We start from the raw sequence: 17,479 nt of genomic DNA, 5'->3' as shown, positions 1-17,479 counted from the left end.
GTTTATGTAGAGGATGCGCCACCCGAGCCAACAATCCTGCCATCAAGTGGTAGGAATGCTCACACAGTCTCCACCACTCAAGCCAAAAAGGCGCCGCCATGTTGCCTGCCAGTGTCCGAGAGATAACATCACCTTACCAAGGAGTGATAACATCACCTTACCGAGGAGTGATAACATCACCTTACCGAGGAGTGATAACATCACCTTACCGAGGAGTGATAACATCTCCTTACCAAGGAGTGATAACATCTCCTTACCGAGGAGTGATAACATCTCCTTACCGAGGAGTGATAACATCTCCTTACCGAGGAGTGATAACATCACCTTACCGAGGAGTGATAACATCACCTTACCAAGGAGTGATAACATCACCTTACCGAGGAGTGATAACATCTCCTTACCAAGGAGTGATAACATCACCTTACCAAGGAGTGATAACATCTCCTTACCAAGGAGTGATAACATCACCTTACCGAGGAGTGATAACATCTCCTTACCGAGGAGTGATAACATCACCTTACCGAGGAGTGATAACATCACCTTACCGAGGAGTGATAACATCACCTTACCGAGGAGTGATAACATCACCTTACCGAGGAGTGATAACATCACCTTACCGAGGAGTGATAACATCTCCTTACCGAGGAGTGATAACATCACCTTACCAAGGAGTGATAACATCACCTTACCAAGGAGTGATAACATCTCCTTACCAAGGAGTGATAACATCACCTTACCGAGGAGTGATAACATCACCTTACCGAGGAGTGATAACATCTCCTTACCGAGGAGTGATAACATCACCTTACCGAGGAGTGATAACATCATTCCATCACCAAGAGCTCAGGAAAAACAACTCAGGCAACTTAAGAATTTTTGGTGTTGTTCAAGGACCAGCTCACTCAATGAATAGACACCTGCCTTTTGACGGAGAACATCTCTTTGGTGCCTCTATAGCAGGGGTCCTCAAACTTTTTAAACAGGGGGCCAGTTCAATGTCCCTCAGACCGTTGGAGGGCCGGACTATAGTTTAAAAAAAAAAAAAAACTATGAACAAATGCGGCCACAGTACATGAGATGACCAGAGACTGCGGACATACAACGGCGGCGGGAATACTGGGCCGGCCGCACCATAAGACGCACAGAAATTTCCCCCCAAGTGTGTCTTATGGAGCAAAATATACGGCAAATGCAGGACACCTTGTTGGGTCAGATCTGTGTACAATGTAAAGAGAGAGAGGGGGGGGGGGAGATAAGGAGGGGAGAGAGAGAAAGAGGAGGGGGGGGGAGAGAGGAGGGGGGAGAGAGAGGAGGGGGGAGAGAGAGAGGAGGAGGAGAGAGAGAGGAGGAGGAGAGAGAGAGGAGGAGGAGAGAGAGGGGGGGAGAGGGGGGGAGAGAAAGAGAGGGGGGGAAGAAAGAGAGAGGAGGGGGGGAGAGAGAGAGAAAGAAAGAGAGAGAGGGAGGGGGCAGAGAGAGAGAGAGGGGGGGAGAAAGAGAGAGGAGGGGGAGAGAGTGAGGAGGAGGGGGAGAGAGGGGGGAAAGAGAGAGGCAGGAGATCGATCATCTTTTGCACTTATATAGGGTCTGTGGCCATGATACCCGACATGCAGCGATGGAGTCTCCTCTTTTGCTCCCCCTCTTCATGGTCAGCTCTAGGCTCCGCCCTCCAACCGTGACGGTTGCATGCACTGATCAGAATAGATGGCCGGCTGGCTGCAGAGAGGCCAGGTGAGTGGTGCGGGTTCATAAGCCGAGCCCACCCTCCCCTGTTCTAGAATTGCTGATCCCGCCCTCCTGCCTCCCGCCCGAGCCCTGCCGAGCTCTCCCGACCTGCCAAACCCTAGTCCCTTGCCTCGCGGCAGATACGCCCCTGCCCGGCGGGCCGGATAAATGTCCTCGGTGGGCCGCATGTGGCCCGCGGGCCGTAGTTTGAGGACCCCTGCTCTATAGTTTGTGTGAAAAAAAAAAGTGTACAATGCAATGTGGTGGGACTGTCCCAGCCGTGCGACCCCCCTGCAGCATGGGGCCGGGTCGCAGTTGCAATGCCTGTAGGTACGCCCCTGCAACATGCCTTGTCTTTGGTGTGGCTGGATCACACCAATGCATTGTGGTAGTGTGCAGGAACCAAAATGAAGTACAGCAGGCTGTACTTTTTCTAGCGTACCGCAGTCACCACATGCTGATAGTCAGAATATACTGATCAGCCCAGCAGCTGATTGGCTGCATGCGCCGATCGAGAAAAAACTTCCAACAAGCCCATTCATGAGATAGATTAACTTTTCATGAGCAAGGACAGCCATAGATGGATTGAAATTCAGCTGGATTCTGAACCAGACGAACTTCAATTCATTTATAGCCAACTTTAGGTCCAATCAAGACAAGGCAAGTGCGGGCGGTGTGCGCTGAAATAAAGTACGGCTGGCCGTGCTCTTTGTCCAGCGCAGCGCAGTCACCTCCCGCTGGCCAATAAAACTTCTTGAAATGTCACTATGTGACACAGAGGCGTAGCTAGGGGGGTACATATGTACACAAGGTACAGGGGCGCAAAAATTAGGCTTACAACCAGGGGCGTATTTGCCGCGAGACAAACAAGGCGTTTGCCTAGGGCCGGACTTTTTAGGGGGGGGGGGGGCGGCGTGGTGCCGTCGCCCCTCCTCTTCCAACGGAAGGGACACTTAGTACAGGGGCGGGCAGCGGGCTGCTGTGTCTTACCTGGCTCCGTGTCCCAGTCCCAAGACGATCCAGTCCAGGAGACGCTGCTGGAGGAGGGGTAGAGAGGTCCGCAGGTCCGGTGTCATCTTATCCCTGGACGCGATGTGTGGGCGGGATGACATGCCGCCCCTGTAATCTGGCCACACCCTCGGGATCACTGGACAGCCTATGGCCGCTTGTACCTCCCCTGTGCTTGCGTGGTTTTCCCCCCAAACACATACCTTGCGTTGGTGGTGCAGTGGTGAGCATAGCTGCCTATCCAGCAGCTGACCCGGGTTCGATTCCTGGCCAACGCAATTTTCAAGATGGCTGCCTCGCCTGCGAAGTGCTTTTAGTCCCCCGGGAGAGAAGTGCTATACAAATGAAATGTTGAGGATATATTAGCGAAGGAATAAAATTTAAACCAAAACTAATGAAGCAAATGTGTTGTATGATTGTATGTTCTTAAACACTTCTGAATAATTTATTTCTTGCGCAAGGATATTATTTTGTATTCTCATTTTCAGCCAGTAGGTGGAGCACTCGGATCCTTTTCAGGCATTTTTTTCGGCTATCCTTAGCTATGTGGATGAAAAAAAAAGCCTGCTGCTTACTGTATACATCGCTCAGTAGCTCTCTCTGGCACTAGCAGGGGTGGACTGACAACTCATGGGGCCCCCGGGCAATAGGGGATCATGGGGCCCCTGTGTCCTTGCCCAAACTCAAGAAGCCTATGAAAAAGGTACCAGAGGCATCTCATGGGGCCCCCTACTGACCCCGGGCCCTCGGGCAGTGCCCGAGTTTCCAAATGGTCAGTCCGCCCCTGGACACTAGTCATTCATGTCATCCTTACACTAATGGCCCCTTCCTGTTCCAACAAGACATTTTGGACAATTTCATGCTCCCAACTTTGTGGGAGGAGTTTGGGGATGGCCCCTTCCTGTTCCAACATGACTGCACACCAGTGCACAAAGCAAGGTCCATAAAGACATGGAGGAGCCAGTTTGGGGTGGAGGAACTTGACTGTCCTGCACAGAGTCCTGACCTCAACCCCATAGAACACCTTTGGGATGAATTAGAGCGGAGACTGCGAGCCAGGCCTCCTCCCCCGACATCAGTGCCTGACCTGACAAATGTGCTTCTGGAAGAATGGTCCAACCTTCCCATAGACACCCTCCTAAACCTTGTGGACGGTCTTCCCAGAAGAGTTGAAGCTGTTATAGGTGCAAAGGGCGGGGCCAACTCAATATTGAACCCTACGGACTAAGACTGGGGGGCCATTAAAGGTCATGTGCGTGGAAAGGGCGGGGCCAACTCAATATTGAACCCTACGGACTAAGACTGGGAGGCCATTACAGGTCATGTGCGGGGGAAAGGGCGGGGCCAACTCACAATTGAACCCTACGGACTAAGACTGGGGGGCCATTACAGGTCATGTGCGGGGGAAAGGGCGGCGCCAACTCAATATTTAACCCTACGGACTAAGACGGGGGGCCATTAAAGGTCATGTGCATGGAAAGGCCGGCGACCCAATACTTTTGGCAATATTCGTATGTATTAGATCTCCACGATCTCTACTACACTTGGGACAAGCTGGATCCCACAAAAGTCCCATCTCAAACAATTTAACTGGAATACAATTTGGCGGGATATGGCGGTGGGCAGTGATTAGGGTGTAGGTATTGCGTATGGCGGTGATCAGGATATTGGTATGGTGGTGTTTTTCTGCGCACTAGGAAAGGTGACAGGGACTGGCTGCATTGTTTATTGTCTCTACACTGGAGCAGTGATCAGGGACACTGGGGTGGCTGGCACTGTAGTCTCTGAGTGGACATGCACTGTGAGATGCTGCTGTACACTCACAGGCTGCAGCGTCGCTTGTCTCTGCTCTCACAGCCAGAACAGAGAGAAGAGATCTTTACTTTCACTGTTCACCTTTCAGTATATGGTCAGTTTTACAAAAGACATAAAATTAGCATTTTTCTCACCTACTACTGGTACAGGGCAAGGGAAGGACAGAGGAATAGAAAACAAACTTGTTATACTTACCTGCTGTGTGCAGTGATTTTGCACACAGCAGCCCGGATCCTCCTCTTTTTGGGTCCCACGCAGGCTCTCCTGGCCCCTCCTACCTGTCGCGTGCCAGACAGAGACACAGCCCGCTGTTTTCTATGGGGCGCCTGTCTGTTTCCACCCGACTGTCATCCGATCCTCCATACGCATGGAGAACAGATCTCCATCTGTCTGTTTTTAGCATACAGGATCTGATCAGATGCCGGCGGGTGTCAGCGGACACATGTCTGACGATACCAGCTGCTCCATAGGGAGCTATGGATGGTCCAATCGGGCCCGCCTGAAAGACTGACCCAATCGGACCGTCAGTGTAAAAGTGGCCTTACGGTAAAAAAAATGTTTTCTATCCCTCTCTTCCCCATTCACACAGGGCGAGGGGAGGACAGAGGGGAGAAGAGATCCAGCACTGTGCACGGCTGCATCTCTTCTCCCCTCTCTTCCTCTTCACACAGCACTCGAGCAGCAGCGGGAGCCAATGCTGCTGTCAATCAAATGCAGTGAGGAGAAAGTGGTGATGGTGGGGGGCTAAGTCCCGCTGTGTAAGTCTATGGAGCGCAGCTTGGGAGCGTGCAGACACTGTGTGCCTCCATAGCAAATGGTTTGCTAAGGGGACACACAAAGAAGAGGAGGATCCAGAAGCGCCTCAGTTGGACCCAGGAACAAGGCCGCTCTATGCAAAAGCATTACAGAGCAGGTGAGTATAACATGTTTGTTATTTAAATTTTTTCTTTTTTTTTCTTTTTTACTTTATTAACCACCTCCCGTCCGGCCGTTGTATATAAACGGCCGGACGGTGGCACTGCAGGGTCAGGTGGCCGTCTATAAACGGCCTCCCCGCACCCTGCTTGTGCACACTCCCTGGGAGCGCGCAGCACCGCGATCCGGTGCCCGCTGTGTCCTCCGGACACAGTGAAACACCGATCGTCGGACGGGACCTCTGTACGAGGTCCCGATCATGTGATCACTGATTGGCCAATCAGTGATCACATGCAAAGTAGTAAGCAAGATGTCACTTCTGACATCATTGCTTACTACGTGTGAGATCTGTGAATGATCACAGAGGTCACATGGTACAAGGCTATTCACAAAAGCCTTGTACCATGTGACAAGATGTGACCAATCACAGCTCACTCAGTACTTTTCAATGAATGCAAGAATGCAGACAGAGAGAAGGAGAAATGATTGCTTTTACATCCTATATGGGTGTAAAAGCAATCTGTGTGAAAAAAAAAAAAAAAATCTTCATCACCCCCCACAAGTAGTACAGTGTCACCATGGGGACACTGTACTGCCAGGGTGACAGTATGTAAAAAAAATAATATAAAAATGTAAAAAAAAAAAAAAGTTTAAAAATTATAATTTTTGCTTATAAACTAATTTTGATTTTTTTTTTTTTACTAAAAAGATAACGGAATAAATTTTGGCCAAGATTTATGATGAGATATTATTTATTTGCAAAATTTTATAAAAAAAACACTTTTTTTCAAAATTTTTGGACATTTCATTTACATAGCAAAAAAAATACAAATCCCAGTGGTGAATAAATACCACCAAAATAAAGCTTTATCTGTCTCAAAAAAATGGTAAAAAATTCATTTGGGTACAGTGTTGCATGACTGCGCAATTGTCATTCAAAGTGTGATAGCGCTAAAAGCTGAAAATTGCCCTGGACTGGAAAGGGGGGGAAAGCGTCCGGACTGGAAAGGGGGGGAAAGCGTCCGGACTGGAAGGGGGGGAGAGCGTCCGGACTGGAAGGGGGGGAAAGCGTCCGGACTGGAAGGGGGGGAAAGCGTCCGGACTGGAAGGGGGGGAAAGCGTCCGGACTGGAAGGGGGGGAGAGCGTCCGGACTGGAAGGGGGGGAGAGCGTCCGGACTGGAAGGGGGGTAAAGCGTCCGGACTGGAAGGGGGGGAAAGCGTCCGGACTGGAAAGGGGGGGAAAGCGTCCGGACTGGAAAGGGGGGGAAAGCGTCCGGACTGGAAAGGGGGGGAAAGCGTCCGGACTGGAAAGGGGGGGAAAGCGTCCGGACTGGAAAGGGGGGGAAAGCGTCCGGACTGGAAAGGGGGGGAAAGCGTCCGGACTGGAAGGGGGGGGAAAGCGTCCGGACTGGAAGGGGGGGAAAGCGTCCGGACTGGAAGGGGGGGAAAGCGTCCGGACTGGAAGGGGGGGAAAGCGTCCAGACTGGAAAGGGGGGGAAAGCGTCCAGACTGGAAAGGGGGGGAAAGCGTCCGGACTGGAAGGGGGGGAGAGCGTCCGGACTGGAAGGGGGGAAAGCGTCTGGACTGGAAGGGGGGGAGAGCGTCCGGACTGGAAGGGGGTGAAAGCGTCCGGACTGGAAGGGGGGGGAAAGCGTCCGGACTGGAAAGGGGGGGAAAGCGTCCGGACTGGAAGGGGGGGAAAGCGTCCGGACTGGAAGGGGGTGAAAGCGTCCGGACTGGAAGGGGGGGGAAAGCGTCCGGACTGGAAGGGGGGGAAAGCGTCCGGACTGGAAGGGGGGGAAAGTGTCCGGACTGGAAGGGGGGGAAAGCGTCCGGACTGGAAGGGGGGGAAAGCGTCCGGACTGGAAGGGGGTGAAAGTGTCCGGACTGGAAGGGGGGGAAAGTGTCCGGACTGGAAGGGGGGGAAAGTGTCCGGACTGGAAGGGGGGGAAAGTGTCCAGACAGGAAGGGGGGGAAAGTGTTCGGACTGGAAGTGGTTAAAAAAAAAAAAAAAAACAAAGTCCTGCACAGTGGGTTTTTTTTGGCTCGCGCTCCCCAGGGGTAAAACGCACCATGCACTCTATTCTATCTTCCTGGGGGTTCCTTCTCCCCTCCCCCCACCCATGTCTGACCACCCATATACCAAGGAGACAGTTGTGATGAACAGACCGGATGGCCATGACTACGTTGGAATCTCAATGGATTGCTGTGTGACATCTCATAGCCCAAGAAATGATGAAGGGGGGGGTGAGGAATGTTCCATATACAACGTACAGCTTCCAGATCTCGGGGGGCACGCCTGGACCTCCATATGACACCTTCTGGGTGCGTTGTGCGTTCAGCATGAATCGTCATCCTGGACAAGAAACACAAAGAGAAAAACGAGATCATCCATTACTAGAACTCCAGGCAGATGGGAAAGACGCAGATCACTGCAGCTCTGTATTCATACAGAAAACACAATAAAAACAATCACAAGAATCAATGTATCGGATATGTCAGAGAATCCGGGATTGCTCCCCCCCCCCCCCCCCCCAGCCAGCAGATTACATCTGTAACATCTCCACCAGCTCCTGGTCTAAGAGAACACAATGATCAGTCACCAAAGATGGGGGAGGGGTTCTATAGTTGCACTGTATAGAAGAGAGGAAGGGGCTCTATAGTTATACTGTATAGAGGTGGGGGAGGGGTTCTATAGTTGTGTACATAGATGGGGGAGGGGTTCTATAGCTACACTGTATAGAGTACTATACAGAGGTAGGGGAGAAGTTGTATAGTTCTATACAGAGGTGGAGGTGGGGGGGGTTCTATAGAAACACTGTATAGAGGTGGGGGAGGGGTTCTATGGTTGCACTGTATTAAGTGGGGGGGGGGTTCTATAGTTACACTGTATAGAGTTGGGGGAGGGGTTCTATGGTTGCACTGTATTAAGTGGGGGGGGGGGGGGTTCTATAGTTACACTATATAGAGTGGGGGGAGAGATTCTATGGTTGCACTGTATAAAATGGAGGGGTTCTATAGTTACACTGTATAGAGTGGGGGGAGGGGTTCTATAGTTACACTGTATAGAGTGGGGCGGGGGGAAGAGGGATTCTATGGTTGCACTGTATAGAGTGGGGGAGGGGTTCTATAGTTACACTGTATATAGTGGGGGGAGGGATTCTATGGTTGCACTGTATAAAATGGAGGGGTTCTATAGTTACACTGTATAGAGTGGGGGGAGGGGTTCTAAAGTTACACTGTATAGAGTGGGGGAGGGGTTCTATAGTTACACTGTATAGAGTGGGGGAGGGGTTCTATAGTTACACTGTATAGAGTGGGGGGAGGGGTTCTATAGTTACACTGTATAGAGTGGGTGGGGGGGGGGGGAGAGGGATTCTATGGTTGCACTGTATAGGAGGTGGGTGGAGGTTCTATAGTTACACTGTATTTAGATAGGGGAGGGGTTGTATAGTTTTATACAGAGGTGGGGGAGGTGCTCTATAGATACACTTTATAGAGATTGGGGGAGGGGTTGTATAGTTGTTCTGTATACAGATGGGGGAGGAGTTGTATAGTTCTATACAGAGATGGGGGAGGTGTTCTGTATCATCCTATTAGAGGACACTATCTCTGTCGGTGTCTCTGGGAATGTCAGGACCTATAAAGCAGAATTCCCCTCCAGGACACAACATCCGGGGACTCCTCCCCTCCTGGGTCATGTGGTAATGCTGAGACTAGTAGTTCCTCAGCAGTCCGGTGGGAGGTGTTAGCCCCGCCTCTCACTCTGGTCCCGGTTGGGCTCCCTCCTCCTTGCTGAACCATGATTGGATGTCCGCACACAGCCCCCTCCATTCCCATCCCCCCACTTCCTTGTTTACATAATTATTCACTAAAAGGAAAGGCGGGGACAGGAAGTCACGAGACCGGAAGTGACCTCACCATTTGCCCGCAGACATCTTTGTGGAGGGCTGGTGCTGCTTCCTTCGCCTCCAACGTCTCATAAATAGTCATTTAACTCAGTTTGTGGAGTCGGCAGTAATGTGTGTCCCACAGAGGACCCGGCGGGGGAGAATACCAGGGGGCTGGCACTGCTGACCTGGGAAGAGAGGGCGATGGGGAGAGCAGGGCATGTTGGGACATGTAGTCCATACATAGAGATTCCTCCATAGAGGTGTATGCGGAGAGCGGGGCATGCTGGGACATGTAGTCCATACATAGAGATTCCTCCATAGAGGTTTATGGGGATATAGGGGGCATGCTGGGACATGTAGTCCATACACAGAGAGTCCTCCATTGGTCTATGGGGATAGGGGGCATGCTGGGACATGTAGTCCATACACAGAGCCCTCCATTGGTCTATGGGGATAGGGGGCATGCTGGGACATGTAGTCCATACACAGAGAGCCCTCCATTGGTCTATGGGGATAGGGGGCATGCTGGGACTACATACAGAGAATCCTCCACAGAGGTGTATGGGGGAAAGCGGAGTATACTGGGACATGTAGTCCATACATACAGAATCCTACATAGAGGTCTATGGGGATAGGGGGCATGCTGGGACATGTAGTCCGTACACAGAGAGCCCTCTAGTGTGAAATCTGCACAGAGAAAGATGAAATAATAGGCCGCAGTGTTCACAATAAACATTACAACTAAAAAACAATAAATAAATAAAATGAAATAAATAGATGACCAATCCTCTGCTCTGTATACAACATTCTCCTAAATCTGATCATCTTTATTGCATCCAATAGGAAATATTCCAGATATTCCATATATAGTGCTGAGTTCTATAGGATGTCATTATAAGGAATGAATAGGATCCTATCCAGCTCTGCTGATGGTAAAATAAATGTATATAATAATAGGAGGCGCCTTCCTCTACTCACTTCAAGAATCCATTATATAACCAAAATAACCCAGTGATTCCAATAATGTGTCGCTGGCCCTTTAAGATGTTGTTTTTGTAAACACTCTCGCTCGCCCTTCCCTCTCTCTCGCTCGCCCTTTCCCTCTCTCTTGCTCTTTCCCTCTCTCTCTCTCTCGCTCGCCCTTTCCCTCTCTCTCTCACTGTGATCACATGACCAGATTTGACCTTTCCGCGCAGCAGTGCAGAGGCTCTCAGTTTGAGTTTCTTCTTGTCAGAGTCAAGACGCTTTTTTAAAAGCTCCTGATAAGTTCTCATTCTATTACAAGATATTTAATCTCTATTGATTGGTATTGAGTATCCACTGATACCCTTCAATCAATAGCGATCAGCAAAAGCTGTTTAACAGTTTTTTTTTAAATCTTGTACTAATTTAGTGGCAGTTTGCCATCTATTTAAAAATGAGCCAGCAGATCCTCACCGTGTTTCTTACCCTGCTGTTTGCATGGGGAGGAAAAAGATACGTCCCCGACCACTCTTCAGAGATCCCGATACACCTGAATCAGGAGATCAATACAACAGAGCAGCATATGGAAGAATTCATCAAAGGAACGCAAAATGACCCCCCAGAGATACGCCTGCTGGTGAAGGAGGAGAGCAAGTCATCAGAGCAGCAAGTGGAGGAAAAGGTCAGAGAAATGGAAGATGAGCCCCCAGAGAGCCACAAGCCAGTGAAGGAGAAGAGCATTAAGTCAATGGAAGAGCAAGTTGAGGAATCGGTCAGAGAAGCGGCAAACGAGCCTCCAGAACCCTCCAGCTGGTTTTCGTTACTGACCACCACTGCATACTGGTTTCAGATCATACTCCTGATAAGTGCCATCATTCTGAAATACATCCTGCACAGAAACGACCTGGCCCTGAGAGTAGGACAATATTTGATTTTCCAGAAGCTGATTGAACTCATTCAGGAAGGACTGGGCAACTTCAATTTCCAATGGTCCAGCCATGGGGCGGCCTTAGAGAATGGAGACCCATCCCTGTTTATAAATATTGATGCAGAATATTGGAGGTCAAACGCCTTTCACTGGGTTATCTTAATGCTGCTGTTGCTACTCATAATACTGCTCGTAATGCTGCTGGTGCTGACAGTGTACGTATTGCCGATGATGCTGAATGAGCTGTCGTTTAGCCGATTCTCCCCCGCTAGGCGACTTCGTGCTATTTGGTGTCTTTTCAAACCACGAAAGACAGATAATATCACCCTTCCCAGACCCAGCATCACACCTCCAAGGGGTCCCATACATGTTTATGTACAGGATACGCCACCCGAGCCAACAATCCTGCCATCAGGAGCTAGGAATGCTCACAAACAGACTTCATCACGCAAGCCGAAAAGGAGCCGCCACGTTGCTTGCCATTGTCCCAGTGATAACATCATTCCAACTTCAAGTGCTTCACCCCAGATGAAGAAGCTCAGGAAAAACCGCATGCTCAGACGACTCAGTGCATTTTGGAGTCGTTTCAAACCAAAAAAGACTGATGACGTCACACCGAGTGATAACTTCACCCCGCCGAGTGATAACATCACCAGACCCAGCATCACATCTCCAAGGGGTCCTATACATGTTTATGTACAGGATACGCCACCCAAGCCAACAATCCTGTCATCAGGAGCTAGGAATGCTCACAAACAGACTCCACCACGCAAGTCAAAAAGGAGCCGCCATGTTGCCTGCCAGTGTCCGAGAGATAACATCATTCCTACATCAAGTGCTTCACCCCGGATGAATAAGATCAGGAAAAACCGCATGCTCAGGCGACTCAGTGCATTTTGGCGTCTTTTCAAACCAAAAAAGATTGATGACATCACACCGAGTGATAACTTCACCCCGCCGAGTGATGACATCACCAGACCCAGCATTAAACCTCCAAGGGGTCCCATACAGGATGCGCCACCCGAGCCAACAATCCTGCCATCAAGTGCTAGAGATGCTTACACAGTCTCCAGACTCAAGACAAAAAGGCGCCGCCATGTTGCCTGCCAGTGTCCGAGAGATAACATCATTCCATCATCAAGTGCCTCACCCGGATGAATAAGCTCAGGAAAAATAGAATGCCTAGTTGACTCCGTGCCTTTTGGCGTCTTTTCAAACAACGGAAAACTGATGACATCACCCCGCCAAGAGATACCTTCACCTCGCTGAGGTGATAACATCACCCTTCCCAGACCTTGCGTCACACCTCCAAGGGGTCCCATACATGTTTATGTACAGGATGCCCCACCCAAGCCAACAATCCTGCCATCGAGTGCTAGGGATGCTTACACACAGACTCCACCACTCAAGCCAAAAAGGCGCCGCCATGTCGCCTGCCAGTGTCCGAGTGATAACATCATTCCAACTTCAAGTGCTTCACCCCAGATGAAGAAGCTCAGGAAAAACCGCATGCTCAGGCGACTCAGTGCATTTTGGAGTCGTTTCAAACCAAAAAAGACTGATGACGTCACACCGAGTGATAACTTCACCTCGCCGAGTGATAACATCACCAGACCCAGCATCACACCTCCAAGGGGTCCCATACATGTTTATGTACAGGATACGCCACCCAAGCCAACAATCCTGCCATCAGGAGCTAGGAATGCTCACAAACAGACTTCACCACGCAAGCCGAAAAGGAGCCGCCATGTTGCCTGCCAGTGTCCGAGAGATAACATCATTCCTACATCAAGTGCTTCACCCCGGATGAATAAGATCAGGAAAAACCGCATGCTCAGGCGACTCAGTGCATTTTGGCGTCTTTTCAAACCAAAAAAGATTGATGACATCACACCGAGTGATAACTTCACCCCGCCGAGTGATGACATCACCAGACCCAGCATCACATCTCCAAGGGGTCCCATACACCTTACCGAGGAGTGATAACATCACCTTACCGAGGAGTGATAACATCACCTTACCGAGGAGTGATAACATCACCTTACCGAGGAGTGATAACATCGCCTTACCGAGGAGTGATAACATCGCCTTACCGAGGAGTGATAACATCACCTTACCGAGGAGTGATAACATCACCTTACCGAGGAGTGATAACATCTCCTTACCGAGGAGTGATAACATCACCTTACCGAGGAGTGATAACATCACCTTACCGAGGAGTGATAACATCACCTTACCGAGGAGTGATAACATCACCTTAGTGAGGAGTGATAACATCACCTTAGTGAGGAGTGATAACATCACCTTACCGAGGAGTGATAACATCACCTTACCGAGGAGTGATAACATCACCTTAGTGAGGAGTGATAACATCACCTTACCGAGGAGTGATAACATCACCTTACCGAGGAGTGATAACATCACCTTACCGAGGAGTGATAACATCACCTTAGTGAGGAGTGATAACATCACCTTAGTGAGGAGTGATAACATCACCTTAGTGAGGAGTGATAACATCACCTTAGTGAGGAGTGATAACATCACCTTAGTGAGGAGTGATAACATCACCTTACCAAGGAGTGATAACATCACCTTAGTGAGGAGTGATAACATCACCTTAGTGAGGAGTGATAACATCACCTTACCAAGGAGTGATAACATCACCTTACCGAGGAGTGATAACATCACCTTACCGAGGAGTGATAACATCATTCCATCACCAAAAGCTCAGGAAAAACAACTCAGGCAACTTAAGAATTTTTGGTGTTGTTCAAGGACCAGCTCACTCAATGAATAGACACCTGCCTTTTGACGGAGAACATCTCTTTGGTGCCTCTATAGCAGGGGTCCTCAAACTTTTTAAACAGGGGGCCAGTTCACTGTCCCTCAGACCGTTGGAGGGCCGGACTATAGTTTAAAAAAAAAAAAAAAACTATGAACAAATGCGGCCACAGTACAGGAGATGACCAGAGACTGCGGACATACAACGGCGGCGGGAATACTGGGCCGGCCGCTCCATAAGACGCACAGAAATTTCCCCCCAAGTGTGTCTTATGGAGCAAAATATACGGCAAATGCAGGACACCTTGTTGGGTCAGATCTGTGTACAATGTAAAGAGAGAGAGGGGGGGGGGGAGAGATAAGGAGGGGAGAGAGAGAAAGAGGAGGGGGGGAGAGGAGGGGGGAGAGAGTGAAAGAGAGGGGGGGGAGAGGAGGGGGGAGAGAGAGAGAGAGGGGGGAAAGAAAGAGAGAAGAGGGGGGGGAGAGAGTGAGGAGGAGGGGGGGGAGAGAGGGGGGAAAGAGAGAGGCAGGAGATCGATCATCTTTTGCACTTATATAGGGTCCGTGGCCATGATACCCGACATGCAGCGATGGAGTCTCCTCTCTTGCTCCCCCTCTTCATGGTTCGCTCTAGGCTCCGCCCTCCAACCGTGACGGTTGCATGCACTGATCAGAATAGATGGCCGGCTGGCTGCAGAGAGGCCGGGTGATTGGTGCGGGTTCATAAGCCGAGCCCACCTTCCCCTGTTCTAGAATTGCTGATCCCGCCCTCCTGCCTCCCGCCCGAGCCCTGCCGAGCTCTCCCGACCTGCCAAACCCTAGTCCCTTGCCTCGCGGCAGATACGCCCCTGCCCGGCGGACCGGATAAATGTCCTCGGTGGGCTGCATGTGGCCCGCGTGCCGTAGTTTGAGGACCCCTGCTCTATAGTTTGTGTGAAAAAAAAAAAAGTGTACAATGCAATGTGGGGGGACTGTCCCAGCCGTGCGACCCCCCTGCAGCATGGGGCCGGGTCACAGTTGCAATGCCTGTAGGTACGCCCCTGACACATGCCTTGTCTTTGGTGTGGCTGGATCACACCAATGCATTGTGGTAGTGTGCAGGCACCAAAATGAAGTACAGCAGGCTGTACTTTTTCTAGCGTACCGCAGTCACCACATGCTGATAGTCAGAATATACTGATCAGCCCAGCAGCTGATTGGCTGCATGCGCCGATCGAGAAAAAACTTCTAACAAGCCCATTCATGAGATAGATTAACTTTTCATGAGCAAGGACAGCCATAGATGGATTGAAATTCAGCTGGATTCTGAACCAGACGAACTTCAATTCATTTATAGCCAACTTTAGGTCCAATCAAGACAAGGCAAGTGCGGGCGGTGTGCGCTGAAATAAAGTACGGCTGGCCGTGCTCTTTGTCCAGCGCAGCGCAGTCACCTCCCGCTGGCCAATAAAACTTCTTGAAATGTCACTATGTGACACAGAGGCGTAGCTAGGGGGGTTCATATGTACACAAGGTACAGGGGCGCATAAATGAGGCTTACAACCAGGGGCGTATTTGCCGCGAGGCAAACAAGGCGTTTGCCTAGGGCCGCACTTTTTGGGGGGGGGGGCGGCGTGGTGCTGCCGCCCCTCCCAACGGACGGGCAGCGGGCTGCTGTGTCTTACCTGGCTCCGTGTCCCAGTCCCAAGACGATCCAGTCCAGGAGGCGCTGCTGGAGGAGGCGTAGATAGGTCCGCAGGTCCGGTGTCTTCTTTTCCCTGGACGCGATGTGTGGGCGGGATGACATGCCGCCCCTATAATCTGGCCACACCCTCGGGATCACTGGACAGCCTATGGCAGCTTGTACCTCCCTCTGCAAGCTCTGCCCTCCTCACTGGTGATTGGGCGCCAGAACTGTAGCTCAGGAAAGGCACACAGGCGGCCAATCACCTGCAAGGAGGCGGAGCTTGGAGAGGAGGAGCCGAGCGGCGGCGCGAAGATCGAGTGAGGGAGCGGCCGGAGCAAGTGAAGAAGACAGCTGACCGGTAAGTGTGCCGTGCAGATGGTGCTGCTGCAACCAGGTATGCTGGCTGTGGATGGGAGAGGGAAGGCAAGGTAAGTGTCAATGGTGTCAGTGGGAGGAATAGTGCCCCATCATTGGTGTCACTGATGTGATTAAACGGGGAGGGGGGCTGGGGAGCCAATTTTAAAGTTCGTCCCCGGGCGCAAAATATCCTAGCTACGCCTCTGATGTGACATTTCGATAAAGTTTGTTTACAAAAAGCCAACAGTGTGATGCAATAGCACTGCATTGGGCAGCTATTCCAGCGCAGTCGCACAGCAACTCCATTACAAAACAAAACAGATGCCTTGTATCCAGTGTGGCTGATTGACACCACAGCATTGCGGTGATGTACGCAGAAACAAAGTACGGCTGGCCATGCTTCTTCGCAGCACAGCGCAGTCACCTTCCACTGGCCAATAACACCTTATGAAATGTTACTGTGTGACATTTCAATAAAGTTTGTTTAAAAAAAAGAAAAAAGTGAACAAGGCAATATGGTGGGACTGCATTGGGCGGCTATTCTGGCACAGTCCTACCGCAAGACCAGGCAAAATGCTTTGTCTCCAGTGTGGCTGCTAGACACCACTGCATCCGGTGTGGCGGGCCGTACTTGGCATGGGTGGCGGTATGAGAGCCCAGAGGAGGTTCTCCACTAGAAAAGAGGCTCCAATGTGAAAAACCGCGGTATATCAGTAAAAAACCTTACTTTATTAGACACAAAAAATAAAAATTGGGGGGGGGGGGGGGCTGCACACGGAAGGTTTTATACCCTCATGCATAGAATGCATGAAAGATGAAAGTAAAAAAAAAAATCTTTGGCTTTAGAACCACTTTAGTGTTTAGCACTTCTGAATTGCAGCACTGGGGTCCTTGATTCAAATCCTGACCAGGACACTACCTGCATGGAGTCTGCATGTTCTCCCTGTGCTTGCGTGGTTTTCCCCCCAAACACATACCTTGCGTTGGTGGTGCAGTGGTGAGCATAGCTGCCTATCCAGCAGCTGACCCGGGTTCGATTCCTGGCCAACGCAATTTTCAAGATGGCTGCCTCGCCTGCGAAGTGCTTTTAGTCCCCAGGGAGAGAAGTGCTATACAAATAAAATGTTGAGGATATATTAGCGAAGGAATAAAATTGAAACCAAAACTAATGAAGCAAATGTGTTGTATGATTGTATGTTCTTAAACACTTCTGAATAATTTATTTCTTGCGCAAGGATATTATTTTGTATTCTCATTTTCAGCCAGTAGGTGGAGCACTCGGATCCTTTTCAGGCATTCTTTTCGGCTATCCTTAGCAATGTGGATGAAAAAAAAGCCTGCTGCTTACTGTATACATCGCTCAATAGCACTCTCTGACACTAGCAGGGGCGGACTGACAACTCATGGGGCCCCCGGGCAATAGGGGATCA

General features: G+C 50.4%; 1 long non-coding RNA gene and 2 other non-coding genes across 3 annotated transcripts in view; 2 read left to right on the top strand and 1 right to left on the bottom strand.

Moving 5' to 3' along the window:
• Nucleotides 1-2,810: 2,810 nt before the first annotated feature.
• LOC149456211 (uncharacterized) overlaps nt 2,811-17,479 on the bottom strand; it is a 28,982-nt gene continuing 14,313 nt past the window's right edge. Inside the window, exons 2-4 of the long non-coding RNA XR_016313944.1 lie at nt 17,027-17,158; nt 7,736-7,817; nt 2,811-3,065 (exon numbers count right to left, since the gene is read on the bottom strand). This is a non-coding gene — a long non-coding RNA (uncharacterized LOC149456211). The remainder of the gene's footprint in view (nt 3,066-7,735; nt 7,818-17,026; nt 17,159-17,479) is intronic.
• Nucleotides 2,937-3,008, top strand: TRNAD-AUC (transfer RNA aspartic acid (anticodon AUC)). Its single transcript has one exon. It is a non-coding gene; the product is annotated as a tRNA-Asp (tRNA).
• On the top strand, nt 17,030-17,101 carry TRNAD-AUC (transfer RNA aspartic acid (anticodon AUC)). The gene has a single exon. It is a non-coding gene; the product is annotated as a tRNA-Asp (tRNA).

The sequence above is a fragment of the Staurois parvus genome, unplaced genomic scaffold (assembly GCF_062004578.1).
Source record: "Staurois parvus isolate SC_StPar_1 unplaced genomic scaffold, SC_StPar_1.0 ptg000370l, whole genome shotgun sequence".
Lineage (NCBI taxonomy): Eukaryota > Metazoa > Chordata > Amphibia > Anura > Ranidae > Staurois > Staurois parvus.
Note: the sequence above shows the minus strand (reverse complement) of the source record. Positions and strands in the feature narration are given on the sequence as shown.